The sequence below is a fragment of the Dendropsophus ebraccatus genome, chromosome 1 (genome assembly GCF_027789765.1).
Source record: "Dendropsophus ebraccatus isolate aDenEbr1 chromosome 1, aDenEbr1.pat, whole genome shotgun sequence".
Taxonomy (NCBI): Eukaryota; Metazoa; Chordata; class Amphibia; order Anura; family Hylidae; genus Dendropsophus; species Dendropsophus ebraccatus.
Window position 1 is genome coordinate 14766104 of NC_091454.1, and position 13812 is coordinate 14779915.

Here is a 13812-nt window from a genome sequence, read left to right on the forward strand (position 1 = left end):
ATCTCAATCCGATCCATCATGTGTGGGATGCAGGGCCGCTTTAACCAGAGGACAAATGGTGCATTTGCACCGGGCCCACTTGCTTCGGGGCCCCCCTGCATCCAGTGGCGTAGCTACAGCATTTGCGACTGCGATCGGGCCCTCCCCCTTGCTACCTCAGTATGTCACCATTGCCACCCCCGACCTCCCAGGCTGCTGCCAACCTCCTCCATAACTAGACCCCTATCACCGCCACAGCCCCAGCAGAGCAGCACTGCAGCACCCAGCACAGAGCATCGCACCCGCAGCAGTAGCCGGGCCCTGAGGAGGACGATCGTCGGGAGGAGCAGGAGAAATAAAGGGAGACAACTGAGAGCAGGTAAGGGCCCAAACACAGCACACACCCCTCCACCACCATGCCTGCCTGTAACAAACTATTTCTCCCAACTCTACAGCTACTACTCACAGCCCTACAGCTACTACTACTCCCAGCCCTACTGCTACTACTACTCCTAGCTCTACAGCAACTACTCCTAGCGCTACAGCTACTACTACTCCCAGCCCTACAGCTACTACTACTCCTAGCTCTACTGGTGCTACTACTCCTAGCTCTACACCTACTACTCACAGCCCTACAGCTACTACTACTCCCAGCCCTGCAGCTACTACTACTCCCAGCCCTACTGGTACTACTACTCCTAGCTCTACAGCAACTACTCCTAGCGCTACAGCTACTACTACTCCCAGCCCTACTGGTACTTCTACTTACAGCTCTACAGCTACTACTCCCAGCCCTGCAGTTACTACTACTCCCAGCCCTACTGGTACTACTACTCCTAGCTCTACAGCTACTACTCCCAGCCCTACAGCTACTACTACCCCAGCTCTACAGCTACTACTCACAGCCCTACTGGTACTACTACTCCCAGCTCTACAGCAACTACTCCTAGCGCTACAGCTACTACTACTCCCAGCCCTACAGCTACTACTACTCCTAGCTCTACTGGTGCTACTACTCCTAGCTCTACACCTACTACTCACAGCCCTACAGCTACTACTACTCCCAGCCCTGCAGCTACTACTACTCCTAGCTCTACTGGTGCTACTACTCCTAGCTCTACACCTACTACTCACAGCCCTACAGCTACTACTACTCCCAGCCCTGCAGCTACTACTACTCCCAGCCCTACTGGTACTACTACTCCTAGCTCTACAGCAACTACTCCTAGCGCTACAGCTACTACTACTCCCAGCCCTACAGCTACTACTACTCACAGCCCTACTGGTACTACTACTCCTAGCTCTACAGCTACTACTCCCAGCCCTACAGCTACTACTACTCACAGCCCTACTGGTACTACTACTCCTAGCTCTACAGCTACTACTCACAGCCCTCCAGCTACTACTACTCCTCCCAGCTCTGCTGGTACTACTACTCCTAGCTCTACAGCTACTACTACTCCCATCCCTATTGTTACTACTACTCCCATCCCTATTGGTACTACTACTCCCATCCCTATTGGTACTAATACTCCCAGCTCTATAGCTACTACTCCCAGCCCTACAGCTACTACTACTCTTGAGGTTTTTGCAGTAAGCCCATCAGTGTTTTAAAACGGCCTTGGTGGGATGTTCTGGAGAAACAAGTCCCACCCATGGAGGCCGTACCTCACAACGCACAGGATTTGCTACCACAAAACACTGTCACAGTCTGGTCCACGCTAGCTTAGACCAGGGATGGAGAACCTCGGCCCTCCAACTGTTGAAAAACTCCAATTCCCATCATTAGCTTTAGCTTTGGCTGTCCAGGCATGATGGGAATTCAAATATTTCAACAGCAGGAGTGCCAAGGTTCCCCACCCCTGGGTTAGACCTACACTATAATACTCTTTACATCAAATACTGTATATATATATATATATATATATATATATATATATATAGGCACTCGACTGTATACACGTACACCCTACTCTCCTCTGGGACACCGCCATCACTTGATTTAGCTTTGTTCATCAATTTCTTTTATACTTTTTGCTAACATTTTTTTTTATTTTTAAGTTTTGTAATAAAGTTTTGTTATTACCAATAATGCATCACGGAGAGAATAACCTTACAAACATAAAAAACTACAAAGCATAATAAAACAGCAGATGGATTGCCGCGGTTAATTCGTCCCTGAGATGAGCTAATTTTACCTGATGTTCTGTTCTTGGTGAATAGAGAGAAGCAAGTTCAATGCTTTGTACCATGTGTATCAGATACCTGGCGTTGTTGTGTATCTAAGATCTCAGAACGACATGTTTCTTATTCCCAGCCCTTAGACAAACCTATTATTCTCCACTTTGTCGGCTTTTGTTAAAGAGATTCCTGTTAGACAACAACACGATCGCTGTATTTCCAGCTGCTGGGACCTGACGCTCTGTAGTTGTGATCTGCAGAGAAACACAACAGCCGATTGCAGTTTTTCCTGCAGCTCCCCCGCAGGGCAAATGAAGTATTACACAAGTTCCCACTGAAATCAGTGTATGTATTTAACATTGGGATGGGGAACCTGCAGCCCTCCGACTGCTTCCAAACTACAATTCCCTTCAAACTTTAGCTTTGGCGGTCTGGGCAGGATGGGAATTGTAGTTTTGCAACAGCTGGAGGACTGAAGGTTAAATGTATAGATGTGCTAGGTCCTCCAGAGAAAGACACTCAGGGGTAGATTTATCAAACATCTAGCAACCAATCAGATTCCACCTTTCATTTTCCAAAGAGCCTGTGAGGAATGAAAGGTGGAATCTGATTGGTTGCTAGGGGCAACTGAGCCAGTTTCACTTTACACCATGTTTGATAAATCTCCCCATCAATCCTTGTAGATTCAGGATCCCTCTGTATTAACCCAAAGTTCTCTAATAGGATATATAAAACTTTTTCTTGTGCCCTCATTCACCATATGCCCTCATTGGGGCCTTGTTGCTTGGCCTAAATGTCATCTGGGCCTCTATGGTCTCCAGGGCCTGTTTAAGACCTCTATCATAGAAGCATTCCAGGTGCCCATTAAGGGCATCCCTTGTTATACCCGTTACAATTTTCAGTGGGTAGTCCTGTCTTGTACAGTGGTTATGCCATCTTATGATTGTTGGGGTAAATAGAATTGGGCCCCTTTCAGCAGCTGCCTGACACTAACATACTTCCAACTAGTGATGAGCGAACATGTTCGTAAATGTTTGTATGGTCGTATGACCATGCCGCTAATTGTGTTCACCGATCAATGATCAATGAAAGAGCCAATGAATGTGTGGGGGAGGAAGGGCACATCAGGTAATGTAGTAGCCATGTTCACTACTGGCATTACTGTGATTGGCTGTACGATTAGTGTCATTACGTACATTACGTACATGCTATAAAAACATGATGCTGAGGCGAATTTTCTCACAGTCTTTCCTGAGTCTTGTGCCGTTCAGTAGGGAGAGTGAAAGGAGCAGGGACAGCATCTGAATTTAGTTACCCAGCAATATTCACAGTGGTAGTTAGTCAGTATAGGGAGGGAGAGCTGACGGAGTAGGGCTTAAAACCTTGTGAAATTGTCAGTGTATGGAGGGTGAGAGAATGCAGTGTTTTAGAGCTATAAGGATTTATTTCTTAACCCTGTAGTGACCAGGCGTCCTCCTCTGTGAAATAAAAAACTTAAAGGAGAAGTCCGGCGAAAATTTTTATTAAACTATTGTATTGCTTCCAAAAAGTTATGCAAATCCCCAATATACACTTATTATGGCAAATGCTTATAAAGTGCTTTTTTCCCTGCACTTACTACTGCATCAAGGCTTCACATCCTGAATAACATGGTGATGTCACTTCCTGGATAACATGGTGATGTCACTTCCTGAAAAAAAAAAACATGGTGATGTCACTTCCTGGATAACATGGTGATGTCACTTCCTGGATAACTTGGGGATGTCACTTCCTGGATAACATAGTGATGTCACTTCCTGAATAACATGGTGATGTCACTTCCTGGATAACATGGTGATGTCACTTCCTGGATAACTTGGTGATGTCACTTCCTGGATAAATTGGTGATGTCACTTCCTGGATAACATGGTGATGTCTCTTCCTGAATAACATTGTGATGTCTTTTCCTGGATAACATGGTGATGTCACTTCCTGGATAACTTGGTGATGTCATTTCCTGGATAACATGGTGATGTCTCTTCCTGAATAACATGGTGATGTCACTTCCTGAATAACATGGTGATGTCACTTCCTAGATAACATGGTGATGTCACTTCCTGGATTATATGGTGATGTCTCTTCCTGGATAATATGGTGATGTCAGTTCATGGATAACATGGTGACGTCACTCCCTAGATAACATGGTGATGTCACTTCCTGAAAGGGACCCCATTTTTTATTTAATTTAAAAAAGGAAAAAAACACACAAAAAAGCAGTTTTAAAAAATTACAAAAAAGGTAAAAAAACAAAAAAAAATCATTGATGAGAATATAGATTGGAGGCCTCATATTGGAGGAAAGTCATTGTGTACATGATTAGCTGGGAGCTCAGTCCACCAGGGCGATATTATCAATGAGGGAAACAATAGGAACCTTTCTAAGCAGTCGGCAGCCTGGCGGCTTAATGCACTCGAGAGCGCCTATAATGAACTTATGCTAAACAAAGCAATCAGAGCGTCAGAGGAGTCAGATTAAAAATTTATACCTTAATAAAAATAGATCCGCCGCAGCCAAAGACTTCACTTGGTAAAATGGTAATTTTGTGTGTTTTCCTGAACTCCGAACTGATATCTGGAGTAATTCCTCATTCACTACAACATAACCTCCCATGATAGATACCTAAACAGGGTCAGGATATATGGAGCTTTAGTTGTTTATTTACATAGGACTGCAGGTAAACCTAAGAAAGATCGGGTAACAAATTCAGCTCTGCTACATCTGAATGTCACCCTATCACCTAGTAATAAATAAATATATATATATATATATAAATATATATATATATATATATATATATATATATATATATATATATATACACACACCCAGGGGTGGAGGGGCTTGCAGGAATTTAATTCCTATACTAATGTGAGGTGGGGAATCGGGCTATGTGCTACAACTGGTATAACAAGGGTTTAAAGGGGATGTGTCAACTAAATTTTCTTTTGCTGATTAGAATCAGATTAAAAAAAATTGTTCTTTTGTTCTATTCTGTGTCTATTTTTATGACTATAGTTTTTTTTAACTTAGCTTTTTGTACATTGTTATGGGGCGGCCATATTGCCTGGGCTGTTCTTAACAGCATTTAGTGACATGCTTTACAGCAAGACTCATGGACATAGACGACAATAGACAGACTCTGTCCCCTCGAGATGAATGTAAAACATTACTGAGCATGCTGTGTGACCTGTGAAGAGGTCATTCCAAAGGGAGCTGCTATTATCTCCTCTACCTACTGGTGTCACATGACGCTGCAATACTCTACAGATCACTTTACAGCAGCCTCCTCTTATCATAACAGACACAACAGGAAGTCTCAGCTTAGTTTAACACCCAGTGGTGAGAATGAAAATAGTGGGTGAGATTTATCAAACATGGTGTAAAGTATAACTGGCTCAGTTGCCCCTAGCAACCAATCAGATTCATCCTTTCATTTTCCAAAGAGTCTGTGAGGAATGAAAGGTGGAATCTGATTGGTTGCTAGGGGCAACTAAGCCAGTTTTACTTTACACCATGTTGGATAAATCTCCTCCAGTGAGTGTGATCAGGGGTCTGATTATTATGGGGATATGGGGTCTTAAATGGAATTTCAAATTGAATTAAATTTTATATAATTACACTTAATAAAGTTATGGGGTCTTTTCAGAGATGTGAATATGTATAGGGGGTCTGGTTAGGAGTCTTAGATGTGGGGTCTGACCTGGGGTCTGGAGAGATTTTGGAGATCTTGTTTGGTATCTGAATATAGCAGGGGTATGGACATATTGAAAGGGTCTGTTTTGGGTCTCTGAATATATTAGGGGGTCTTGTTTGGGTCTCTGAATATATTAGGGGGTCTTGTTTGGGGTCTGAATATATAAGAGGGTCTTGTTTGGGGTCTAAATATATTTGGGGATCTTGTTTGGGGTCTGAATATATTGAAGAGGTCTTGTTTGGGGTCTGAATATATAAGAGGGTCTTGTTTGGGGTCTGAATATATTGAGGGATCTAGTTTGGGGTCTGAATATATTGAAGAGGTCTTGTTTGGGGTCTGAATATATTAGGTTCAGGGGAAAAAAAGAGTGCTGCACCTCACACCTATGGCTGACACTATTGCTTCTCGGCTGCATAAAAAACATTAGAATTTTGTGTATGAATTGATCAAGCCATACTGCCCCATGTACCGCGTGCAGGTATCTGATACACATGGGTCCCTACACTAAGTCCACACTGTGCCAGTCAGGGAAGGGAGGCCATGGAACGGCCCTGCGACCCCCATGCCACAGGACCAGACCCAAAATGCCCCCCCCCCAAAAAAAAAACTCCCAGCCAGCACCGCCGGCGGAGGAAGCTGCCCCCAAACAGCACAAGTCTGGATAAGGTATTGCGCTCACCATTGCTACTGCAGATAGAATGGGACAAACATGTCAAAAGTTTTTTGAAACAACAGTGACACTTTAAGGGATCTTGTTTGGGGTCTGAATATATCAGTGGGTCTATTCTGGGATCTGGATTTATTAAGGGGTATAGTCTGGGGTCTGAATATATTTCAGAGCCATAGGCTGTATCTATTTTTTCCAAGACTCCTTAATTAGGCTGGGTTCACACTACGTATATTTTAGTCAGTATTGTGGTCCTCATATTGCAACCAAAACCAGGAGTGGATTAAAAACACAGAAAGGATCTGTTCACACAATGTTGAAATTGAGTGGATGGCCGCCATATAACAGTAAATAACGGCCATTATTTTAATATAACAGCCGTTGTTTTAAAATAACAGCAAATATTTGCCATTAAATGGCGGCCATCCACTCAATTTCAACATTGTGTGAACAGATCCTTTCTGTGTTTTTAATCCACTCCTGGTTTTGGTTGCAATATGAGGACCACAATACTGACTGAAATATACTTAGTGTGAACCCAGCCTAATTAGGCTGCATCCAACTTCTCCAGCCACCGAACATTTGGGTTTGGCTGATCACTACTTCTGAACTATGAATAGGATAGGTAATACGAATCTGATCGATGGGACCCCCACCAATCATAGGAATGGGGGGGGGTCTCTTGTCCCTCAAGTGAATAAGTACACATGCTTGGAGATATGCGAGCCTTGCACTTGTGATCGACTGATCAACTGCCCAATGATCAGAAGCTTAAAGGGATAAGTTATAATGCTAAGCTAACCCCATCAATTCTTACAAATGGAACAAAAACAGAACTAAAATATGGAAAAAAAAAATGTGGATATGGTATCTATATCTAATGCGTATGAGTGTGAGGATAAGGGTAGTGTTACATGGGCCGATGGGGGTGGGATAATAACTGTAAACGAGTGCTGATCTGCTAGATCGGCGCTTGTTTACTGGGCCAATAATCGTTTAACAAGGACTGCAGGGACATCGTTACCGATGTCCTTGCAGCCCTTGTTTAAACTGTATACATTACCTATACAGGCTGCAGGGCTCCTCTTGCGTTCTGCTTCTTCCCGGGTCCCGCGCGCTGCACCTTCAGAGCGGCCTTTCTCAGCTGACAGGACACTCAGCCAATCACTGGCTGTGGCGGTCCCAATCAATGGCGCGGGAGCCGGGGATAAGCAGAGCGCAAGAAGAGCCCTGCAGCATGGATAGGTAATGTATTGTTCTGTGCATATCGTCAGCCACCGGCCGCGCACCGCTATTACACGTGGCGATGCGCGGTCGGCGCCCGACAATTATAGGTCCAAACCTATATCAACGATCAGCCGATGACAATGATCATCGGCTGATCGTAGTGTTTATTACACAGAGCGATAATCATCCGGATAGGGCCGATTCGGCTGATTATTGTTCCGTGTAATAGTACCCTAAGAGCATAAGGGCGTCTATTTCCTACCACTCCCATTTAACTGATCGAGTCAGTATAGGCCAAGCCCCATTGTTCTGGTGACAATAGTGACGTCCAGGACAGGCCCTGGTCCATTAGTTTTGTGGCCTGGCCGTCTTTCTTCTTGAGTCCATTGTCCCTGAAGAGTAGTAATTCTCTCTTCTGCGGGGGGGGGGATATTGAAGAAGTAGTTTCTAGCAGTCCATGTGACAGATGGGAGGGCTTAAGGCCCTATTCCATGGGCCAACTGTGAAGAGCAAACGAGCGATGTCAGCGCTCGTTTGCTCCTTGTTACGGCCGATAATCGTTAGGTGGAATAGGGCCTTTAGGGTCCTATTACACAGAGTGATTTTTAACGATTAACGACTAACGATAAACGATCGCAAATGAGATTGTTTATTGTTAACCTAAAATCGTTCACCATATTACACAGAACGATGGTCGTTAGTTACGATCGTTATTGTGATCGTTACTACGATTGTTTATTCCTTCTGATCCTAGCAAAACAATGGACAATGTGCAATTACACTAAGCGATTAGTGAACAAATGCGGAACTTGAGCGAACGAATGTGGAATTACAGCGAACGATTAACGATAATTTCAGGTTCAGATCTAAATCAATGATCAACGACAAACAAACGATTTTTCGGTCGTTGCCTGTAATTATCGTTTAAATTCGAACGATATAACGATTTTTCACACGATGATCGTCCCATGTAATAGGGCCCTTATGCTGCATTTACACGGAGCGATAATTCGCCCAATAGAATGATTAACGAGTGATAGTAGAAGTAACGATGTTTTTTTTTTATAAAGATCAATATAAATTTGTTATTGCGATCGTATTAAGATTACTTAAGCCCATTTCACACATAGGGTGAATCGGTGAAAGAATGTGATCATTATCGCGAAAATTCTAACGATAATCACTCCGTGTAAACGCACCATTAGGTTCAGAACGATTTTTCGATCGTTGCCTGCAATTACACAGAATGATTATCGTTTACATTCGAACGATATAACGAATTTTTGCACGATAAACGTCCCGTGTAATAGGACCCTTAGCTCCCGAGTGGTCTCCACTGCATCATCCAACCTCATACAGTGTGTAAATGAGGAAACACTATTAGGCTATGTTCACACTACGTAAGAAACCGGCCGTTCTGTGACCCCGGCCGGGTCACGGAACGGCTGGTCTCTGGCCGGATCATCTCGGCCGGTACTTAAGTACCGGCCGGATGATCTTTCCTGCCGCAGAGCTCTGATGCGGGCGTATCAGCATCAGCGTGCGCCCGCATCAGAGCTTACCATAGCACACAGTGAAGCGAGCGGCCGGCGCCGATCGCTTCACTGTGTGAACGGACAGGTCTTTCTGCAGCCGAAATTCACTGAATTCCGGCCGCAGAAAACTGACATGTCAGTTATTTGCGGCCCCGTATGGGATCCTGGCCGGAGCGTGTACGATGTGTATACGCTCCGGCTGGGATCCCATAAAGAAACAGGCATTGTTCCACTGCACTAAAAGTACGGCCGTTGTTGCCATCGGCAACAACGGCCGTACCTTTACATAGTGTGAACATAGCCTTACACCTATAGGAAGAAATTGCCTCTGTATGTCAGTGTATATGGAGGTCCCTTCATCCCATTGAAGAACACTGCAGTCCCCAGGTCTCATTCTATAGCCCTAGGGAATAATCACAATGTCTAATAATGATAGGTCAGAATGGCTGATAACAGGGAGCAACAACTTTATGGACAAGTTGTGGTCACTAGGACCCTCAGCATTCACAATAAATAAAGCTTGACCTTTGACCTGTTGACTTTTCCTTCTTGTTAGCAGTATCTATTGAATAGCCCCCAAACTCTCAATGTGTCAGGAACACCTAAAAAGCGCCACAGCTGTCCACAGGTTATATGTGGTATTACAGCTCTGCAGTACCAGATCCGACCTACAGACAGGTGTGGCGCTGTTTCTGGAGGAAAGCTGACATGAATGGCACATCTTACAAATAAAGCGTAAACCAGTATAAAACAGACCAAACATTCTGCTGAACCCTGTGGATAAGTTAGGGGCACACCACAGTATATGTTGGAATATACAACGTACAGCTGGGATATACAGCCAAAATCTTCACTCTCTGTCCAGTTGTACTAGATGGGCTTCATAGACTCCAGGGTGTGGTATGATCTTCTACAGGAGAATTCAAGGTTGGGGATAGGTTTGCCTAGATTTTATTTACTCTAACCCCATAGGCAACAATAGACAGGACCTGTCCCATTGAAATGAAGGGACAATATTTGAACAATACTCTTGGTTAGGGAAAAAGTTGACACCGGGTCGAAAAGAGCGCTGGAGAGGTAATGTCTAACAGTTCAGGGCAAGGGCTGCATGGACATCAATAACGATAATATATATATATAGATATATATGCAGCCCTTGGTAAACAATCATTGAGTCGTGTAATAAGCTCAGTAAACAAACGCCGATCTAGCAGATCGGTGCTCGTTGACATTATTTATTGGGCCGCCATTGGCTTCTCTAAAAGGACCCTAAGGAACGTTACCAGAAGAGCTGTTGGAGTCTACCATGGCGCAACTCTCTTAAGTGAGTAGATTTCCTTTGGAGTTGGCATTGGCACTGTTTATCCCATTTATGCTGATTTGGTCCCAATCAGATGAATGAGAAAGGCTTGTGGGCATGCTCAGTGACCTTTATAGGCGCCATTCTACAGGGAGGGGGAGGCTGAGTTGTGAGCAGCAGCTATTGTGTTAGGACCCTATTCCACCGGACGTTTATCGTTTGCATAATCGTTAACGATTAACGATCTCAAACGACCGCTATTGCGAAAGACCTGAAAACGTTCACTCATTTCCATGGAACGATAATCGTTACTTATGATCATAATTGCGATTTTATTGCTATTGCTATTTATTCGCTATTGTGTTCGTATCTATTGCGAACGACCGAACGATGTCTTATCCAATGCGAATGGTTTGCGAACGTTTTGTGAACGAGCAACGATTAAAATAGGTCCAGGTCTTATAAAGCGATCAACGATTTCTCGTTCGGTCGTTAATCGTTAACTGCATTTCAACCGAACGATTATCGTTTAGATTCTAACGATTTAACGATAATCTGAACGATAATCGTCCGGTGGAATAGGGCCCTTACCTATTATTATACTCCAGTCTCTGTTATCTATATACTGATGTCACCTGTGACTGTAGTCCTGTGATAATAAGGAGACCCAGGGGTGTAGCTATAGGGGGCCCAGTAGCCAAAGAGGGCTCAAGTCTCTCTTTTCAATATGAAAAACCTAATACTAGAAGTGAAGAATTATAATCGAGGGGCCCTGTGACATATTTTGTACTGGCGCCTACTGGCCTTAAAGGGGTTATCCAGGATTAGAACAAGCACAGCTACTTTCTTACAAAAACAGCGCCACCCCTGTCCTTTGGTTGTGTGTGGTATTACAATTCAGCTACATTCACTTCAATGGAACTGTGTTGAAGAAAGCAGCCATATTTCTAAGCCTGGACAACCCCTTTAAAGGGGTTTGTCAAGTTTTTTACTTGTCGGAGATATCTAAGTGCTGTACTTGGATATCTCTGATGGCTCCATAGAGAATGAATAGAGATGCGGATCATGTGTCGACCCGTGGCTCCATTCCAAATAAAGGAGGCGGGGCATCGTTCTAAATATCCCTGGGAGGCCCAGAGGTCGGACCCCCACAGTCTCATACTTACCCCTTATCCTGTGCATGGAGGACAAGAAAAGAGAACTTGTTTCTTGGGGCTGTACTCATCCTTCTTGTTTCTATGAACACGGTGAGTGGAGTTGATACCAAAATGTGACCACATGACCTTCTCCCATGCCTCTTCTAGGTCATCTAGATGGTCATTGGCAAACTTCAAACAGGTCTGGACATATGCTGGCATGAGCAGGGGGACCTTGCGTGCCCTGCAGGATATTACTCTATGTGTTATTAATGGTGATCTATGAGAGTGTGGTCCCAGCTCACTTCAGGTCATTGACCAGGTCCTCCTGTGTAGTTGTGGGCTGATTCCTGACCTTTTTCAGAATCATCCTTACCCCATGAGGCGACATCTTTTGTTCTCCAGACCGAGGAACGTGACAGTCATCTTGTATTTCTTCCATTTTCTTATAATGGCCCCAAACAGTTGTTGCCTTTTCACAAAGCTGCTTGCCTATTGTCCTGTAGCCCATCCCAGCCTTGTGCAGGTCTACAATTTTGTCCCTGATGTCCTTACACAGGTCTAAGGTCTTGGCCTTGGTGGACAGGTTGGAATGTGATTGATTGAGTGTGTGGACAGGTGTTTTATATATAGGTAACAAGATCAACAGGTGCAATTAATCCTCTCAATCTCTCTATTATATTACTATGTATATACAAAAAGTCAGGAGAACACCTTTAAGGAAAAGTGGAAAAGTGAAGCTTTTCCTTTAAATCCAGGGCACTTCAGGAGACGCTATAGGTTAGATCTGCCATCGAGGACGTGACAGTGTAAATTAGCTCAGTCCTTCTTCCAAAGAAATAAAAAAAAATCACAAATCTTCTGTGGATTAATAATTGAGAGAGAGTTTGGAGCCCGTAACGCAGTAAATATTATCTGTCGCTTTACAGTCACATCACTCATGTGTGTCACAAATCTTCTCCTAAAGTGTTGTGTCTCTTAGCAACATATATTAATCTAAAAAAGTGGAGGCACCTGACGAGTAACACCTTGTGCACTAGAGAAGGAATGCGCCAAATTGGATTCTACAGACTCTAGACGCTGGACTGGGCCTAGTTAAAGGGATCTTTCAACCCCTGATAATAACCCTTATGACTAATATATATATATATATATATATTATATATATATATATATATATGTATATATAGTTAAATTTCCGTCCTGTGCCGGTGATACTGTGACCATGTCACTAATTGGTTAAAAAGGTGCCTATATACTGTATGGGAGGTCATCATGATGTAGAGGGTGCCATTTAAAGGGCAGGTTTATTAGAGTGTGTAATATTTAGTTATTGGAGAAGGTTGGGGCCTAGTGTTAAAGGGGTTGTCCCATCATTATAACCTCACGGGGGGGGGGGGGGGGGGGTGTTGTTATGACTGATGAGAAGATTTTGAGAAAAGGGTTGATCACGAGTGATCCACTTATTGGGGGAGATTTATCAAACATGGTGCAAAGTGAAACAGGCCCAGTTGCTCCTAGCAACCAATCAGATTCCACCTTTCATTTTCCAAAGAGTCTGTGAGGAATGAAAGGTGGAATCTGATTGGCTGCTAGGGGCAACTGAGCCAGTTTCACTTTACACCATGTTTGATAACTCTCCCCCATTCTCTATAGTACAGGCGGGAAACTGTGGCCCTCCAAACTACTTTAAAACTATAATTGCCATCACGCCTGGACGGCTAAAGCTTTGGTGTGATGGGAATTGTTGTTTTGCAACAGCTGGAGGTCTATGGGAGCTGTTCTTTGCTACTTGGCAGTTTCCATAGACTTTAAGTGGTTTTCCGGCAAAAATCTTTTTCCTTCAAGTCAACTGGTTTCAGAAAGTTATATAGGTTTGTAATTTACTTCTGTTTAAAAATCTCCAGTCTTCCAGCACTTATCAGCTGATGTATGTCCTGCAGGAAGTAGTGTTTTCTTTTCAGTCTGACACAGTGCTCTCTGCTGCCACCTCTGTCCATGTCAGGAACTGTCCAGAGCAGCAGCAAATCCCCATAGAAAACCTCTCCTGCTCT

General features: G+C 43.8%; 1 protein-coding gene across 1 annotated transcript in view; it reads left to right on the forward strand.

The window, feature by feature from the left end:
- The first annotated feature begins 277 nt into the window (after positions 1–277).
- PHF21B (PHD finger protein 21B) overlaps positions 278–13812 on the forward strand; it is a 98776-nt gene continuing 85241 nt past the window's right edge. Inside the window, exon 1 of the mRNA XM_069968067.1 lies at positions 278–358. The gene's annotated coding sequence lies outside the window, so the exon portion shown is untranslated. The remainder of the gene's footprint in view (positions 359–13812) is intronic.